We start from the raw sequence: 19,494 nt of genomic DNA on the forward strand, positions 1-19,494 counted from the left end.
AGCAGAGAGCTGGCCTGGAAGAGGGGCAACCGGGACAGAATCCTGCGTCCCGAACTGGGACTAGAACCCGGTGTGCCGGTGCTGCAAGGCGGAGGATTAGCCTAGTGAGCCGCGGTGCCTGCATCATATTTTTAAATGTCATGACGTTTAGTGTTTGAACAGAAAGCATATGAGCATGGAGAAGTGACCCACAGCTATATTTTCTTCCTTCCTCTCTTCATTGTCTACAGAGTGAATAAATGGCTCCAGAGGTCATCGAGCAACACCTGGCCTGAGCCACTGCAGTCACACGTGGAGACTGCAGTCACACGTGGAGACTTCAGGGACAGCTGGACACCAAGTGTCTGACACCCTGTCTTGGCAGCCTCTTCCTACATGGCCACTGTTGGCTGGAAGGATCCATTAGACACACTGCCCTGGGCGCCACGGTGGGGACTCCAGGTGATCTGGAGTAAGACCAGCTGGAATCCACCCCGGGGGCTGCAGCCAGGCCCCTCCGTGCTACTTTTGGAGATAATTTTCCTGTGTTGCCCACTGCCCACCCTCACCTTGTGGTTACGTGGTTTTCTGTCCTGATTCATCAGCCCTCCTGGCTGTTCTGTGAGCCTTTTAGTTCCTTTTCAGTGAATTCCTTTTCTTTTATTTATTTATTTTTTGACAGGTAGAGTTAGACAGTGAGAGAGAGAGAGAGAGAAAGAAAGAGAGAGAAAGCTTTTCCTTTTCCATTGGTTCACCCCCTAAATGGCCACTGCAGCTGGTGCGCTGTGCGATCCGAAGCCAGGAGCCAGGTGCTTCTCCTGGTCTCCCATGCAGGTGCAGGGCCCAAGCACTTGGGCCATCCTCCACTGCCTTCCCAGGCCACAGCAGAGAGCTGGACTGGAAGAGGAGCGACCAGGTCAGAATCCGGTGCCCCATCCGGGACTAGAACCCGGGCTGCCAGCACCGCAGGTGGAGGATTAGCCAAGTGAGCCATGGCGCCGGCCCAGTGAATTCCTTTTCTAAAATTGGCCAGGGTCTTCCCTTCTTTACGGTAAGACTCCTAACCACTACTACTGCTACCCCAGTGAAAATGAAGTTCAGGGCAGGCAGTGGACTAATCCACCCACCACTTGCAATGCTGGCGTCCTGCATGGGAGTGCCTAGTGCTAGTCCTGGCTACTCTGCTTCAGATCCAGCTTCCTACTACTGGACCTGGGAAGCAGCAGATGATGGCCCAAATACCTGGGATCTTGCCACCCATGTGGGAGGCTCAGATGGAGTTCTGGACTCTTCCTGGCTCTGGCCTGGCCTAGGCTGTTGTGGGTATTTGGGGGAATGAACCAGTGGATGGAAGATTTCTGTCTCTCTCATCCAACTCCATCGCTATGCCTTTTGAATCAATCAGTCTTTGAAAATGTAAGTCAAGTTCAAACGCCTCCCACAGTCTCTGGCGGGTGACCTGATCCCTGAGCACTTCTCTGCCTCTTCTGATTCTGTTCTCTTTGGCTGCCCTGCTGCAGCTGCCCTTACTGCATTTTGTCTCCCTCGCAGGCAGCTGGGGCCATCTGAGCCCCTTCCCAGAGCGCACATTCTACCTGCAACCCTCATCCTCTAGACCTCCTCCTGGTCATCCTAAGTCCCTGTGGCTTCCGAGCATGGTGCCATATTTGTCTATAGAAGGGACCATGGTTTGAAATTATATGTATACACACACACATGCATATGTGTGCTTGTATCTTGTCATTTATGTTCTGTCTCCCTCCTCAAATGTCCCTGTCCACAGGGCAGGGAATTCGTTCTTGTCATTACTCTATTTTCAGCACCTATAACACTGCTAGGCATGTCATAAAGTAATTTTTCACAAAGTATTTGTTCAAATAAATTAATTACTTTACAGTATCACACACCCTTGATTTTTTAAAAAAGGTTTTATTTATTTACTTGAGAGGTAGAGTTTTAGGCACAGAGAGGGAGAGAGATAGGTCTTCCATCCTCTGATTCACTCCCCAAATGTCCGCAATGGCCGGAGCTGAGCTGATCCAAAGCCAGGAGCCAGGAGCTTCTTCCGGGTCTCCCACACGGGTGCAGGGGCCCAAGGACTTGGGCCATCTTCTACTGCTTTCCCAGGCCAAAGCAGAGAGCTGGATTGGAAGAGGAGCAACAAAGACTTGAACCAGTGCACATATGGGATTCCAGTGCTGCAGGAATTCCAGCGCCACAGTGCTGGCCCCACTCCTTTAATTTACCCTTCACAATAATCCTGTGACATAGCTGTGTGTCTTTCCTTACCTCCATGCTTCAGGAAGAACATGAGACTTGCCCACAGTCAATAACTAAAATAGGGAGGAGTCATGCTCAAACTAGTTTCTATTAGTATTGTTTTTAAATACTCTTATGGAAAAAACAATCTGACCGTGTTTCTACCAGACCATACTGTGGATATTTTTCAAAATGTTAAAGATCTTACTTTTTCCTTCAAAGTGAACATTTCTTAGCAAAACATCCGTAGCTAAGCTAAGCACCACATCCACTTATCACATTACCTATAGAAACAATGCCGACTGCACAAGGCCCATATGTATTTTGGGATCTGCCCATTCACTAGATTAAAATGGTGATGGGGGCCAGTATTGTGGCGCAAAGGGTTAATGCCCTGGCCTGCAGTGCCGGCATCCCATATGGGCGCCAGTTCGAGACCTGGCTGCTCCACTTCCAATCCAGCTCTCTGCTATGGCCTGGGAAAGCAATAGAAAATGGCCCAAGTCCTTGGGCCCCTGCACCTATGTGGGAGACCTGGAAGAAGCTCCTTGCTCCTGGCTCCTGGCTCCTGGTTCCTGGCTTCGGATTGACACAGCTCTGGCTGTTGCGGCCATCTGGGGAGTAAACCAGCAGATGGAAGACCTTTCTCTCTCTCTCTCTCTCTCTCTCTCTCTCTCTCTCTCTGCCTCTGCCTCTCTGTAACTCTGTCTTTCAAATAAATAAATAAATCTTTTAAAAAAGTATTTAGGTATTTGCTCAATATCTAAAAAAACTTAAGGAATCATTCTATTAGAAGCTGCTATTTCTAATTTGGTAGAAGAAAATTTTTATTTATGGAGAATAAATAATATAATCATCAAGCCTATATGATTTAATGCTTAAAATGAGGAAAAAATAATATTAAATGGTGGAATTTTTGTTATCAAATAGTTTTATTAGTGTATGGAGTATCTAAAAATATTCCCTACACTCAAGCAGATATGTTTCTGTATGAAAATGGACAACCCATATTAATGAATTTGTTTCAAATTCTGGCAACAATTCTTGATTTTACAATTTTGTTTTTTTAAGATTTGTTTATTTTATTTGAAAATCAGAGATATGGGGGAGAGGAGAGAGAGACTTGGGCCATCTTGTGTCATCTTCCGTTGCTTTCTCAGATTATTAGCAGAGAGCTGGATTAGAAATGGAGCATCTGGGACTCAAACCGGAGCCCAAGTGAGATGCCAAAGTCACAGGCGGCGGTCTTACCCACTATGCCATAATGCCAGCCCTAGCAATTTTTTAATTCTTGGCTTGTTAGCCGACTGGGAAAAATCACTCAGGAGTATCCTGCACTTGAACACATGATTTTAATGTGTAATGCTGAAACTGCCTTCTGTAGATTTCAGGGTCCTAAGGCTTAGGGTTCTCCCTTAGTAAATTAAGCACTTAATATGTTGACTCTTTCATGTGATAGGAGACTATTTAGGAACCACTTAGTGGGGGCCAGTGCTGTGGTGTAGTGGGTTGGACCTCTACCTGAAGCACTGATATCCCATATGAGTGCTGGTTCAAGTCCCAGCTGCCTCTCTTCTGATCCAGCCCTCTGCTGATGGCCTGGGAACCATTTAGTGTACTATCTAAAAACACAAAGTATTTGCCCTGATATCTAACTTAGTATCACGAATCAACTCAGACACTAAGTACAACTTAATTGGTTTATTGGGCTTGAGAAAGCAACAAAATTAGATTGACTTCTTTAAAACAAATAATGTTTTCTTATTTTTTCCAGGGGAGTTGAAAATTCTTTCAATACAATAGCTATGTTAGTTAGAGTACCTAAAATGTAACGTATTGGAGTGAAATGGACATTTTGAGATTGCATGACTATTTATAGCCCTTGTCTCTTTTGTTGAGAAACACTATTTTTTTTCTTTATACTATTTGTTGAGCTCTTTTAGTTAGTGTAGGCTTAACCTTATGATCATTAAGTAAACTGAAAGTAGGTGTTTGTAAAAATTAAGAGTGGAAATGGAGGAGGGAGGAGGAAGAAAGGTTGGAACGTGGGTGAGAGGGAGGGTAAGGTGAGAAGTATCACTATGTTCCTAAATCTATATATATGAAATGCATGAAACTTGTATAACTTAGTGGGGGGCCGGTGCTGTGGTGCAGTGGGTTAAAGCCTGAAGCGATGGCATCCCATATAGGCGCCGGTTCGAGTCCCGGCTGCTCTTCTTCCAATCTAGCTCTCTGCTATGGCCTGGGACAGCAGTGGAAGACAGCCCAAGTCCTTGGGCCCTTGCACCCACATGGAAGACCCAGAAGAAGCTCCCGGCTCCTGGCTTCGGATTAGCGCAGCTCCAGCCATTGCAGCCAATTGGGGAGTGAACCATCAGATGGAAGACCTCTCTCTCTCTGTCTTTCCTTCTTTTCTGTGTAACTCTGACTTTCTAAAAATCTCAAACCAGCGCCCACATGGGATGCCGGTACTGCAAGTGGCGGCTCTACCTGCTACACCACAGCACCAGCCCTGGCAATTTTTTTAAAAAGATTATTTATTTGACAGAGTTACAGAGAGAGAGAGAGGGGGAGAGAGAGAGAGAGAGAGAGAGAGGTCTTCCATCCACTGGTTCACTTCTCAAAGGGCTGCAACAGCTGGAGATGAGCCGATTGAGCTGATCTGAAGCCTGGAGCCAGGAGCTTCTTCCAGGTCTCCCATGCTGTGCAGGGGCCCAAGGACTTGGGCCATCTTCTACTGCTTTTCCAGGCCACAGCAGAGAGCTGAATCAGAAGTGGAGCAGCTGGGACACAAACCAGTGCCCATATGTGATGCCGGCACTGCAGGCGGTGGCTTTACCCACTACGTCACAGTGTCAGCCCCCAAACTATCTTTCAAATTGGCTGTACCATTTTGCATTCCCACCAGTAAGAAAAGAGTGTTCCTATTGCTCCACATACTCGTGAGCATCTGGGGTTGTCAGTGTTTTGGATTTACCTACACAAATACCTTTCACCTGTAAACTAAGACAGTTTTATTTCTTCCTGCTCGATCTGTATCTATTTAATTTTCTTGCCTTATTGTGTTGGTTAGGACTTCAGGTATAATACTGAGAAACAGTGGTGAGGGAACACCCTTGCCCCTTGTTCCTGATCTGAGGGGAAAAGCATCTTGTTTCCCACCAGTTAATAGTTAGCTATAGACATTTTTGTAAATGTTCTTTTTCAAGTTGGCAAAGTTATTCTTAATTTACTGAGTTTTTAAAATCATGAATGGTTGGGCTGGCATTGTGGTGAAGTGGGTTAAGCCGCAGCCTGGCATGCCAGCATCCTGTATGGGCACTGGTTCAAGTCCTGGCTGCTCCACTTCTGATCTAGCTCCCTGCTAATACACGTGGGGAGGCAGGGATAGTTGGCCCATCACCTTAGCCCCTGCTACCCATGTGGGAGGCCCAGAAGGAATCCCAGCCTTTGGCTTTGGCTTAGCCCAGCCCCAGCTATTGAGTCCATTTAGGGAATGAATCATCAGATGGAAGATTCTCTCTGTGTCTCTTCTCTCTCTGAAACGCTGCCTTTCAAATAAATAAATCTTTAAAAGAAATAAAAGTCATCAATGGTGTTTGATTTTGTTAAAAACTTTTAATGCATCTATTGATAATGTTTATGATTTTCTTTCTTTAGTCCGTTGATGTGATGGATTACATTGAGTTCTTAATATTGAGTCAAGCTTGCATAATAGGATAAATCCCATTTGGACATGGTATATAATTCTTTCTGTATAGTGTTAGACTCAGTTTACTGATTTTTTTTAAAAATTTGCATCTGTGTTCATGAGATGTTGGTCTGTAACTTTCTTTTCTTACAATGTCTTTGTCTGGTTTTAGTATTAGAGAAATAATGGCCTCATGGAATGAGTTAGGAAATATTCTTTCTGCTTTTATATTATACAAGATATGGTAAAGAATTAGTGTTATTTCTTCCTTAAATGTTTTGTATAATTCATCAATGAACCTATTTGGGCCTGGGGCTATCTACTTTAGAAGACTATTAGCTACTGATTCAACATAGCCTTTCAGATCACCTTTTTCTTATTTGAATTTTGGTAGCTTTTTTTTTTTTTTTTTTTTTTTTTTTTTACAGGCAGAGTGGACAGTGAGAGAGAGACAGAGAGAAAGGTCTTCCTTTGCTGTTGGTTCACCCTCCAATGGCTGCCGTGACCAGCGCGCTGCAGCCGGTGCACCATGCTGATCCGATGGCAGGAGCCAGGTGCTTCTCCTGGTCTCCCATGGGGTGCAGGGCCCAAGCACTTGGGCCATCCTCCACTGCACTCCCTGGACACAGCAGAGAGCTGGCCTGGAAGAGGGGCAACCAGGACAGAATCTGGCGCCCCGACCGGGACTAGAACCCGGTGTGCCGGCGCCGCAAGGAGGAGGATTAGCCTAGTGAGCCGCGGCGCTGGCCTGAATTTTGGTAGCTTTTTAAAACATTGTTTTTTTTTTTTTTTTTTAATTTCTAAAAGGAAATATATTCTTATCATGAAAACTTGGAAAACACAAAAATTTGGCTTAGATTATTCTCTAATTAAGAGAAATTTCTTAATATTTAAAAATATTTCCCTATAGAGTGTTTGTATATGTGCGTGCATGTATCTTAAAAACATAGCTTGGGCCCTGCACCCCATGGGAGACCAGGAAAAGCACCTGGCTCCTGGCTTCTGCCATCGGATCAGCGCGGTGCGCCGGCCGCAGCGCGCCGGCCGCGGCGGCCATTGGAGGGTGAACCAACGGCAAAGGAAGACCTTTCTCTCTGTCTCTCTCTCACTGTCCACTCTGCCTGTCAAAACAAACAAACAAACAAACAAACAAACAAAACATAATAGGAAGGGGCCGGTGTGTGGTGTAGCGGGTAAAGCTGCTGCCTTCAGTGCCGGCATCCATTATGGGTACCGGTTGGAGTCCCAGCTACACTACTTCCCATCCAGCTCTCTGCTGTGGCCTGGGAAAGCACTAGAAGATGTTTTTGGGCCCCTGGCTCCTGGCTTTGGATCAGTGCAGCTCTGGCCATTGTAGCAATTGGGGAGTGAACCAGTGGATGGAAGACCTTTCTCCCTCTCTCTCTCTTTTTCTCTCTCTCTCACCCCCTGTCTCTGCCTCTCCTCTCTTTGTGTAACTCTGACTTTCAAATAAATAAATCTTTAAAAAAAACCCTAATGGGGGCCCGATGCTGTGGTGTAGCGGGTAAAGCCACTGCCTGCAGTGCCAGCATCCTATATGGGCACCGGTTCGAGTCTCGGCTGCTCCACTTCTGATCCAGCTCTCTGCTATGGCATGGGAAAGCAGTAGAAGATGGCCCAAGTTCTTGGGCCCCTGCACCCATGTGGGAGACCCGGAAGAAGCTCCTGGCTCCAGGCTTTGGATCAGCTCAACTCTGGCCATTGCAGCCAATTTGGGAGTGGCCTAGCAGATATAAGATCCCTCTCTCTTTCTCTGCCTCTCCTCTCTCTGTAACTCTGACTTTCAAGTAAATAAATAAATCTCTAAAAAAAAAATTCCTGCTAGCACTCCTAGGAAAATAGCAGAAAATGGCCCACCCACATAAGAGTCCTGGATGGCGCTCCTGGCTCCTGGCTTCAGCCTGGCCCAGCACTGACCATTGCAGCCATTTGAGCTGTGAACCATCAGATGGAAGATCTCTCTCTCTCTCTGCCTCTCTGTAACTCTGCCTTTCAAATAAATAAATCTTAAAAATTGAATTATTTTATAACATTGCATCCTGCTTTTTCATTTAACATTCTATTATTTTTTAGTTTTATTCATTAAAAACAAAAACATTTTCCTTACTAGAAAGTTGTTTCAATCATATCCCTATATTTTAGTTTTCTCTTTTAATAATATACCCGTCTCATAGGGCTGTTGGGAAAATTAAATGAAACAATGCTTGCAGTTGCAACAAACTGCTTAGCTTGTAAATTGCAAAAAACAAAAGCAAGCACCTTTCCCCTACTCTGTGTGCTTTTGCAACATGTCTTTGCTGCAACTCTTACCAAGAAGTGATCTCCTCTTCCTGGATTCTTGGCATGGCTTTGTTATTTGCTTGACCAATAGAATTTTGCCAAAATGAATGTGTAGGCAGTGAGCCCAGTCCTCAGGATGTCTTGCAGCTTCTGTTTGTTATTGGAACCCTGAGAACATGATGTGAGAGGCATTTAGTTTCTTCTCCCTCCTTTCCACAAAGTTGAGCTATTAGGTAACAACATTTGCCTACTTGGGTAAGACACAGAGAACTTTTATATGAACCCAGTCCAAATAAAATGATTATTGGGGCCGGCACTGTGGTGAAGGCAGTAAAGCTGCTGCCTGCAGTGCCGGCATCCCATATGGGCGTCGGTTTGAGACCCAGCTGCTGCACTTCCGATCCAGCTCTCTACTATGGCCTGGGAAAGCAGTAGAGGATGGCCCAAGTCCTTGGGTCCCTACAAAGGTGTGGGACACTTGGAAGAAGCTCCTGGCTCCTGGCTTCAGATTGCCCCAGCTCCAGCCGTTGCCTCCATTTGGGGAGTGAACCAGCAGATGGAAGAGTCTCTCTCTCTCCTCTCTGCCTCTGCCTCTCTGTAACTCTGCCTTTCAAATAAATAAATAAATCTTTAAAAAGATTAAAAAATAAAATGATTATTGTCTTAAGCTCCTGTGTTTTTGGGTGATTTGTTGCACAGCAATAAAAAGACACCTGATGTGGTGTGTGTGCTATGGCTTGAACAAGATACAGCTCTTGAACTCATGCACATGGTTAAATCACAAAGTCCTAAGTTGATGGTACTGAGAGTGAAGTTCATTACAATTGTGGTGCCTAGTAAGTGGGCCTAGTGGGAGATTCTTAGGTCACTGGGGGCATGCCCTTGGAGGACAGTTCTCACAGAGGACTGGTTTTGGTAGTCTGAGTCAGTCTTAGAAGGTTTGTACTTCTTGGCTCGCCATGCGATTCTTCCTCCACATATGTTCCACCACTGCCATGCTCCATCTTCATGGTATCCCAACTAATGGGTCCCTCCCTAACCTACATCCCCTATCTTGGACTTGAAACTTCAGAACCATGAGCCAAAAATAAACTGTATCTCTTTACAAAATTAACTTCTCTCAGGTTCTTCACCACAGTGATGAAGAGCTAATACACAGTGATCAATAAATATTAACTATTGCTATTACCATATAAATCTAAAAGGGGAGAATGTGATACTGCAATTATTACTTAAGCATACAGAAAATCTTTAATTATTTAACATATATTATAGTGCTAAGCACTTTTTTTTTTTAAAAAAAAGATTTACCTATTTGGCCTGCGCCACAGCTCAATAGGCTAATTCTCCACCTGTGGTGCTGGCACACCGGGTTCTAGTCCCGGTCGGGGCACTGGATTCTGTCCCGGTTGCTCCTCTTCCAGTCCAGCTCTCTCCTGTGGCCCGGGAGTGCAGTGGAGGATGGCCCAAGTGCTTGGGCCCTACACCCGCATGGGAGACCAGGAGAAGCACCTGGCTCCTGCCTTCAGATCAGCGCAGTGCGCTGGTTGCAGTGGCCATTGGAGGGTGAACCAATGGAAAAGGAAGACCTTTCTCTCTGTCTCTGTCTCTCTCTCACTGTCCACTCTGCCTGTCAAAAAAAAAAAAAAAAAAAAAAAAAGATTTACCCATTTATTTGAAAGGCAGAGTTACAGAGAGGCAGAGGCAGAGAAAGAGGTCTTCCATCCTCTGGCCCACTCCCCAAATGGCCGCCACAGCCACACCAATCCAAAGCCAGGAGCCAGGAGCCTCCTCCAGGCATCCCACGCGGATGAAGGGGCCCAAGGACCCGGGCCCTTCCACTGCTTTCCCAGGCCATTGCAGAGAGCAGGATTGGAAAAGGAGCAGCCGGGACCCGAACCAGTGCCCAAATGGGATGCTGACACTGCAGGCGGCGGCTTTACCAGCTATGCCACAGCACCGATGGCAAGTATATATTTTATTTAGGTAAATGAAAGTACTTCGAAGTGTTTGTGGAAAATGAAATTAAAAGATAAGTTGGTTTTGCTGCATTTTTTGAAATCCATATATATGAGGGGTCTTCAAGAAGTTCATGAAAAATGTGTATGATGAAAAATATCTATGCATGGACTTTAAAATTTTTTGTACCAAAATAAACATTTTCAATTCCATTTTTTCATGAACTTTCTGAAGTACTCTGAAGGCAGACTTAAATTTTATTCATGTCACGGTGGATATCAATATCACATTCAGTCACAAATATTTCCTAATCCCAAAAATATTACTTACAGTATTGGAAGTTGGAAGTTTTTTTTTTTTTTTTTTTTTTTTTTGACAGGCAGAGTGGACAGTGAGAGAGAGACAGACAGAGAGAAAGGTCTTCCTTTTTGCCGTTGGTTCACTCTCCAATGGCCGCCCCGGCTGGCGCGCTGCGGCCGGTGCACCGCGCTGATCTGATGGCAGGAGCCAGGAGCCAGGTGCTTCTCCTGGTCTCCCATGGGGTGCAGGGCCCAAGCACTTGGGCCATCCTCCACTGCATTCCCTGGACACAGCAGAGAGCTGGCCTGGAAGAGGGGCAACCGGGACAGAATCCGGTGCCCCGACCAGGACTAGAACCCGGTGTGCCGGCGCCGCAAGGCGGAGGATTAGCCTAGTGAGCTGCGGCGCTGGCCTGGAAGCTTTTCTTTATGTGCAATCTTGGAATCAGGGCCAGAAGAGCCACCCCAGTTTTTCCCAAAAACACTCCTTACAGACTTAATGATTAAAGGCCTAAACCAAACAATTTCTATGGCTGCTTTTTTTTCCCAATTGAATAAACATGTTCCCAATATTTTGCAATGATTGACAATTAGATATTTGAATGTGCATAATGAATTGGCAAAAGTTTATAATTAAGTAATTATGACAGCAATGCTATTCTATTTATAAAGATTTCACAGAATCAGCCATCCTTGGTCATTACAGGGAATTAGCATATTAATTTGATCCTCTTGCCTCATTTTAAAACATAAAATCTACATGATAATGATAGTGACAGTAATGATTATAATGCTCACTTTTGTTGAGTGCTAAGTGCATAGCAAAACTGTACCAATTACTTCAGATGTACTTATTCTTCGTAACAGACTATTTGATATTTAATTGTTCCTAACTTATTTATCAATTCAGAGCAATTAAGGGACTTCAGATTAACCAGTTAACACATGCCTGTGGTGAAATTTAAATTTAAGATCCTTCTGACTTTAAAGTCTAAGATGTTGGGGCCAGCGCTATGGCGTAAGGGGTAAAGCCACCGCCTGCAGTGCCAGCATCCCATTTGGACGCTGGTTCAAGTCCCAGCTGCTCCACTTCTGAACCAGCTCTCTGCTATGGCCTGGGAAAGCAGTAGAGGATGGCCCAAGTCCTTGGGCCCCTGTGCCTGCGTGGGAGACCCAGAAGAAGCTCCCGGGTTCTGGTTTTGGATTGGCACAGCTCCAGGTATTGAAGTCATTTGGGGAGTGAACCAGCTGATGGAAAACCTCTCTCTCTCTCTGCCTCTGTAAAATCTGCCTTTCAGGTCGGCACCGTGACTCACTAGGCCAGTCCTCCGCCTGCAGCACCGGCACACCAGGTTCTAGTCCCGGTTGGGGCGCCGGATTCTGTCCCAGTTGCCCCTCTTTCAGTCCAGCTCTCTGCTGTGGCCCGGGAGGGCAGTGGAGGATGGCCCAGGTTCTTGGGCCCTGCACCCACATGGGAGACCAGGAGGAAGCACCTGGCTCCTGGCTTGGGATCAGCGCGATGCACCGGCCACAGCGTGCCGCCAGAGCGGCCATTGAGGGGTGAACCAACGGAAAAAGGAAGACCTTTCTCTCTGTCTCTCTCTCACTGTCCACTTGAGTATTAAAATTTTAATTGCCTTCTAAACTTGCTTCTGGCAAATATATTGACATTCTACAGCCTCTTGAGAAAGCGTTCCTTTGTTTAAAAGCCATTTTCAATCTGATCATTCAAATGCTTAACATAGGGGTAAGTTGAGAGATATTTCTATTCTCTGAAAAGGCAATAGAATCCCTCATTCTGCTTCATGGACTTAAAATGTACTGCAAATGAGATGAGAACAACCTGAGCCTAGTGGAAAAGTGGGTTCCTAAATCATACACCATAGTCTATTTTATTTTATTTTTATTTATTTATTTGAAAGGCAGAGTTACAGAGAGGAGGAGAGATGGAGAGAGAGATCTTCCATCTGCTTATTCACTCTCCAAATGGACAAAATAGCCAGGGCTGGGCCAAGCCAAAGCCAGGAGCCAGGAGCTTCCTCTGCATCTCCCCCACTGATGCAGGGGCCCAAGGACTTGGGCCATCTTCAGCTGCTTCCCCAGGTGTATTAGCAGGGAGCTGGATTGGAAGTGGAGCAGCTGGAACTCAAACTGGCACCCATATGGGATGCCAGTGCTGCAGGTTGGGACTTAACTCACTGTGCCACAACGTCAGCCCCTGTAGTCTATTTTAGTAGTATTATGGGGAATAGAGTCCCCAGCTGGGTTTATTCCAAGTTCTTGGTGTGAGAGAATTCAGAGACACAGAGGTGCAGGAAAGATATGAGTGTGGCAACCCTTCTCCATGAGGAAGGAAAGGCAACTACCCCCACCAAAGTTAGGGTCATCTGTGTACAGAAGAGAAGGTGACGCCCTAATTGAATATTCAAGTAGGATGGGCTTTGGGCAGGGCTGCAGTGCCTGTGGTGATCTCCACGTGGTCATTATGGCATTCTGTGCATGAGAAGTGAGGCTAAGGCGCATGATGGGAAAGTGGGTGTGTGTGAAGGCTACAACCATGTTGGGTCAGTGCAGAAGCAAGTGGGGTTTTAGGCAGTATGAGGCTCCAGCACAAAGGCTTCTAGCAGTCTCTCAGCTCCTGTGCTCAACAGCTCCCTGCCTAGCCCGTATCAGTGGGAGCAGTCTAGTGATTTATCTGTTCATTCATATCACTCAATACTTACTGAGCACCCACTATATGAGGAATGGGCTAGAAGGTGTGGAAGCAGAGATAAGACAGACAGAATGTCAGCCCTTGGGGAGCTTACATTCTAGAAAGGGAGGCTAGTCATAAGCCAATCAGAAGGGAGATATGCTAAGAGAAATAAATGGGTGACTGATGAGTGGAGGAGTGAAGGAGGTAGAACCTTAGTGAAGCTGGAAAAGGCTTCTCTGAGATGACTGTGATCATAATGTGAATGAAGATGGGGTGGGGGCACAACAGTCTGGGGAGAGTGCTTCAGCCAGAGAAAGCAGCAAGTGCGAATGTCCTAGGCAGGAAAGGCCTGCCTGGCTGCAGGGGGTTGGAAGGAGGAGAAGGCCAAAGGGGACAGTAGGAACTTAGTACATAAGTTGGTTTCTATTCTAAATTGCAATAGGATTCTTTGAAGGCTTTTAATCAAGGATTAGGACTTTTTTTTTTTTTTTTTTTTTTTTTTTACAGGTAGAGTTATAGACAGTGAGAGAGAGACAGAGAAAGGTCTTCCTTCCCTTGGTTCACTCCCCTAATGGCTGCCATGGCCAGCGCTCCGCGCTGATCCAAAGCCAAGAGCCGGGTCCTTCCTCCTGGTCTCCCATGCGGGTGCAGGGCCCAAGCACTTGGGCCATCCTCCACCGCCCTCAGCAGAGAGCTGGCCTGGAAGAGGAGCAACTGGGACTAGTACCCGGTGCCCCAACTGGAACTAGAACCCCGGGGTGCCGGTGCTGCAGGCGGAGGATTAGCCAAGTGAGCCACAGCACTGGCAGGGGTTAGGATTTTTTAAAACACTACCCTTCGGTCTGTAATGTGAGAAGATGGCTGCAAGGGTGACACAGCAAGGCCAATTAGGACTAGTGAAGTGCAGCATTGCTTGTAGTGTATATGCTCTTCTGTGAAAATACAGCAAGTTCTTAGGGGAACAGAAAGTAATCTATCCTCTAAGTAATAATAATATAACTTCAGGCTTGGTTCTTCTAATGTTAAGGGAATTTTTATATCTTTTTTACTCTTAGTAACAAGCAGATGCTTTACTACAATAGAACCTCATAAATATTGTGCTTAGACTGTATGTATTGTCTCTTGTAGTTGCATTGGAAGGAAAGTTTATCATTTTAGAGATTTGAGAAACTTTAATAATCACCTGAAAGGACTCAAATTTATAATCCATAACTTTTACAAAGAATCAGAAAATTGTATGATTAATAGATTCCATTAAATCTTTCCCAGAAACACTTTTTTAAGTTAGTTAATTTTTAAAAAATATTTTATTTATTTGAAAGGCAGAGTTAGAGAGAGAGAGAGAGAGAGAGAGAAAGCTCTTCCATCCACTGATTCACTTTCCAAATGGCTGCAATGGCTGGAGCTGAGCTAATCCAAAGCCAGGAGCCAGGAGCTTCTTCTGGGTCTCTCACACGGGTGCAGGGGCCCAAGCACTTGGGCCACCTTTCACTGCTCTCCCAGGGATGTTAGTAGGGAGCTGGATTGGAAGTGGAGCCGCCAGGACTTGAATATGTGATGCTGGTGCTGAAGGCAGTGGCTTTAGCTGCTACACCATGGGGCTGGCCCCCAGAAACACATGTTGTATTGTGTTCATGAATACTTATTTCCCTGCCATTAGAAATCCATCCTGGCTTATGTCCCTTGGAATAATATTTTCAAGGTTCATTCATGTTGTTAACATGTGTTAGAATTTCATTCCTTTTTAAGGCAGAATACTGTTCCATTATGTGTATATCTTTTCATCTACCGACGTACATTTGGGTTATGTCTTTTGGATGTTGAGAATAATGCTGTTATGAACATGCTGTAGAAGTATCTGCTTGAGACACTGCTTTAAATACCTTGGGCTATACATCTGGAAATGTACTACTTATGTGTGTAAAATCTAATGAAAAAGAGAAAAGATGTTTACACTTAAATACAATTTCTCTACTGAGATGGTCCTATAAGGCCAAATGGACTGAACAACTACCCTAACTACAAGAGGTCTTCAAAAGTTCATGGAAAGTATGTACTATGAAAAAACTATGCATGAACTTCAAAATTTTCTTGCACTTCTCTCTCTCTCTCTCTCATTTTTGAGAGCTGGAAAGACAGAGGGAGAAAGCTCCCATCTCCTGGTTCACTCCCCAAGTACTCAGAACAGCTGGATCTAGGATAGGCCAAATCTGTAAGATAAGAACTCAATTCAGGACTCCCATGAGAGTGAAGGGAACCCAATTATTTGCCTCCCAGAGTCTGCATTAAAAGAAAGTTTGAGTCAGGAGCCACAGCCAGGAATTAAACTCAGGTACTCCCAATGTGGGATGTGAGTTTTTTTACGTAGTGTCTTAATTGCTAGGCTCATCACAACCCCTAAATTTATCTTTTGACTCCATTCTTCTACAAACTTATTTAAATGCTCACATATTCTAAAATATAGCTGCGGTTCTAATGCCCCAAGGTATTAGGGAATTCCATTTTGATAAGAGGTGGCTATTTTTTAAAGTTCAAGACTGAGAGCTTGTGGCTGGTGCTGTGGCATAGCAGGTAAAGCCACTGCCTGCAGTGCTGGCATCCCATATGGGTGCCAGTTCGAGTCCCAGTTGCTCCATTTCTGATCCAGCTCTCTGCTAATCCATCTAATTCACAGCAGAGGATGGCCCAAGTGCTTGGGCCCCTGAACCCACGTGGGAGAACCAGAAGAAACTCCTGGCTCCTGGCTTCGGCCTGGCTCAGCATCAGTCATTGTGGTCATCTGGGGAGCGAACCTGTGGATGGAAGACCTCTCTCTGTCTCTAACTCTGTTACTCTGCTTTTCAAATAAAATAAATAAATCTGTAAAAAAAGGAAATAAAAGGCTGAGAACTTATATTAAAGAAGTAAAATGTCAATATCACCAATAAAATGTTGAGAGATTCCTTTTCATTGTTCCAATGTTTTCCCTTTGATTGACTAGAGTGCCCTCATGTGTCAGCCTTTTTAAACTCTGGATATTTTGAAAAAGATTTAATTTTATAATCATAGAATTTTTGAAAAAAATTTAACATAACCTGCATGCCAGGTCCCATCCTAAGCAAAATTAAAACAAAAAATAAATAAAAAACAGTGATCTAAATCACACATCTTAAACTTTAAAAAAAAGGGACTGGTGCTCCACTTCCAACCCAGCTCACTTGTAATGGCCTGGGAAATCAGTGGAAGATGGCCCAACTGCTTGAGCCCCTGCTCCCAAATGGGAGACCCAGAAAAACCTCCCAGCTCCTGGATTTGGCCTGGCCCAGTTTTGGCCATTGCAGTCATTTGGGAAATGAACCAGCGGATGGAAGGCCTCTCATTCTGCTTTTCCCTCTAATTCTGCCTCTCAAATAAGTAAGTAAATCTTAATTACAAAACAAAACAAAAAAAATTTGAAAAGGAGGGAAAGAGAGAGAGAAAGAGGTCTTCCATCTGCTGGTTCACTCCCCAAATACCTGCAACTGTCAGCAGTGGGCCAGGCCAAGGCCAGGAACCCAGAACTTCATCTGGGTCCCTGAGGTGGATGGTAGGAACACAATTACTAGACCGCCATCTGCTACTCCCCAAGATGCAGGAAACTAGATTGGAAATGGAGAAGCCAGGACTTGAATTGGCATTCCAATAGGGAATGCCGGCATGCCATGTGGCAGATTAACCCGTTGGGTCACAAGGCCCACTCCTACAGCTACACTTTTAAAGAATGAACAATCATACCCTGCCTAGTAAGAGTACATTACTGATACCTTACAGGCTCTGAATACCCTTCATAACTTGCATTACTCAAGTTATCCCACAGAGATAACACTTCCCCAAATCCATAATTGATCATCCCCAGGCTCCTCTTTATGACTTCACCATTTGTGTTTATTCCCAAAACAATATCTTTTAGGGAAGCGGTTCTTATTTTTGACTCTTGCATAAATTGAACCCTATTATATTCTTCTGTGACTTATTCTATATTTTTAAAAACTGTATTGATTCATTTTCAAGTCTTTATGGTATTCCAATTTATGAATATACTTTTTGATAGTTACAAGTTATAAGGAATATCACCTTGTGCTCCTATGCAAGTTTTCTGAGGTATGCATGAGGATTAGAACAGGGGCCTTAAGGTGTTCACATATCTAATCTTTCTAAAATAACGCCATTTAATTTTCCAAAGTAGATGAGAATAGTCTATAAAAATTCCCTTCTCCCATATCCTTGCCAGCACTTACTTGTCAGACTTTTACATTTTGGTCTATTTAGTAAAAATGTTCAATGTTCTTTATATTTGTGACTTTAATTTGTATTTCTATGATTATTTATGAGACTGGCCATTTTTTCCAAATATTTACATTCAAATTTATGCTTTATCTTTTAAATGCCTGCCCATGCCTTTTGTCTACTTTTCTATTATTGGCACAGATGAGTGCAAAAAGCATAAATATACTCCTTAAAGACTAATTTTAATTCAAACAACTATATAACCACTACCTAAGTTAAAAACATTTTGCCAACAGTATAGAAGCCCCTCCTTTATCACAATCCTGTTATTTCTTGAGAAGTAATCACCACTTTGACTTCTATAATTATCTTGATTGTTTTAACACCTGGGAATCTTGAACAACATATTTTAGTTGTGTCTGCTTTGTATGTTATAAAAATGGATTTACACACAGCATACATTCTTTTGTCATTGGCATCTTATACTTGCCATTATGTTTCTGAGATCCCTGTTTTATGCAGCTGTAGCTTGTAATTTTTGTTGCTTTATAGTATTTGTTTTCTAGCAGGGTTTTTTTTTGTGGTCTAGTAGTTTTTTTGCTATACAGTATACTACTATTCATTGAACTGTTTTGCTGTTAGTCAACACGGGCTCATCTCAGTTTTTTGTTCTTATAATACTGCTAAGTACATTCTTGTAATGTTTCTGGATACACTTGGGCAATATTTTCTCCAGGGTTTATACTCCACAGAATGGGGCTGTTAGACGTATACATATCTTCAGTTGTACTAAATAATTCTAATTGCTTCTTGGCCTTTTGGCTAAGATCAAGTATATTAAATAATTCATTTTCCAAAGTGGGTGTAACAATTTATACTCTTACCGGTGGTATGTAAGAATTCCATTAGTCTACCATGATTGCTATTGTCAGTTTCTAATTCATTTGGTTTTAATGCATTTCCCTGATTAATGTCTGATCACCTTATATAGTCATTGGCCATTTGGACTTCCTTTCTAAAAACATTTTATCTTACCCATTTTTCAATTGTATTGTCTTCCTCCTTAGTTCTTACATAGTCTGGATACAAGTTTTTTTGTTTTGTTTTGTTTTGTTTTGTTTTGAGATTTACCTATTTATTTGAAAATCAGAGTTAGATAGAGGGCTAGAAACAGATCTTCGAACCACTGGCTCACTCCCCAGGTGGCCCCAATGGCCAGGGCCGGGCTGAAACCCAGAAGCCAGGAGCTTCATCCTGATCTCCCACGTAGGTGGCAGGGGCTCAGACACTGGGGTTATCTTGCACTGCTTTCCCGGGCCATTAGCAGGGAGCTGAGTGGAAAGTGGAGCAGCTGGGGTACCAATGGGTGCCCCACGTGAAGCCGGCGACACGGGCAGCAGCCTTATTTTACACCACCATCCTGGCCCTGGATACAAGATTTGGTCAATATATGCATTACGTTATCTTCTGTTTTTCTCTTTATGATGTATTTTGAAGATTTTTTTTCCAGATTTAATCTAGTCAGATGTCATCTTTTCTGGCTGGTGTTTTTGTAGCACATATTCCTATCTACAGGTCATTAAAGCTGTTAATGTCGCCTTTCGCATGTAGGTCTCTGGTCCGCCTCAAGTGTGTGTGCCGTGTACTGCGTGAAAAGAATCCAATTCGTTTCCTCTCCATTATGCGATGTCTTAATCATTTGCCAAAAGGCTTTGTTTCTGCGCTTTTCATTTTACCTGAGGTCCGTAGGTGCCAGGCCGCTATTCTTGTGATTTTGCTAATAAAGAACGGGCTGCCATGTTCCTCAGCGTTTTGGGTTCGCTCAGGTTTTCATTATTTTATGTGAAGCCGCCACTTCAAGCTTAATTCGCCAGTCAACGTTTAACGGGATAAATACGTCACCCCCTAACGGCCCGGGGACCGACAATAAGCACTTCCGGCCAAGGCTCCACCCCGCGGCCGCCCGCGCCCGCCTTTTCGCAGAGGCCGTAATCCCCAGGCGCCGGGCCGCGAAGGGCGCCTGCGCCGGGAGACGCCCCGCCCCACCCCCCGGCTCTTTATAAAGC

At 44.4% G+C, this 19,494-nt stretch overlaps 1 long non-coding RNA gene and 1 pseudogene across 1 annotated transcript; one reads left to right on the forward strand and one right to left on the reverse strand.

Annotated features, from left to right (window-relative positions):
- Positions 1 to 1,888: 1,888 nt before the first annotated feature.
- LOC103349028 (uncharacterized) lies at positions 1,889 to 19,360 on the reverse strand. Its single transcript, XR_016213391.1, has 3 exons — positions 19,165 to 19,360; positions 8,261 to 8,398; positions 1,889 to 2,120 (listed from the first exon to the last, which is right to left on the reverse strand). It is a non-coding gene; the product is annotated as an uncharacterized LOC103349028 (long non-coding RNA).
- On the forward strand, positions 18,231 to 18,358 carry LOC127492252 (U2 spliceosomal RNA; annotated as a pseudogene).
- Positions 19,361 to 19,494: the final 134 nt, after the last annotated feature.

The sequence above is a fragment of the Oryctolagus cuniculus genome, chromosome 9 (genome assembly GCF_051225735.1).
Source record: "Oryctolagus cuniculus isolate XC-2025 breed Fujian yellow rabbit chromosome 9, ASM5122573v1, whole genome shotgun sequence".
In the NCBI taxonomy this organism is placed as follows: domain Eukaryota; kingdom Metazoa; phylum Chordata; class Mammalia; order Lagomorpha; family Leporidae; genus Oryctolagus; species Oryctolagus cuniculus.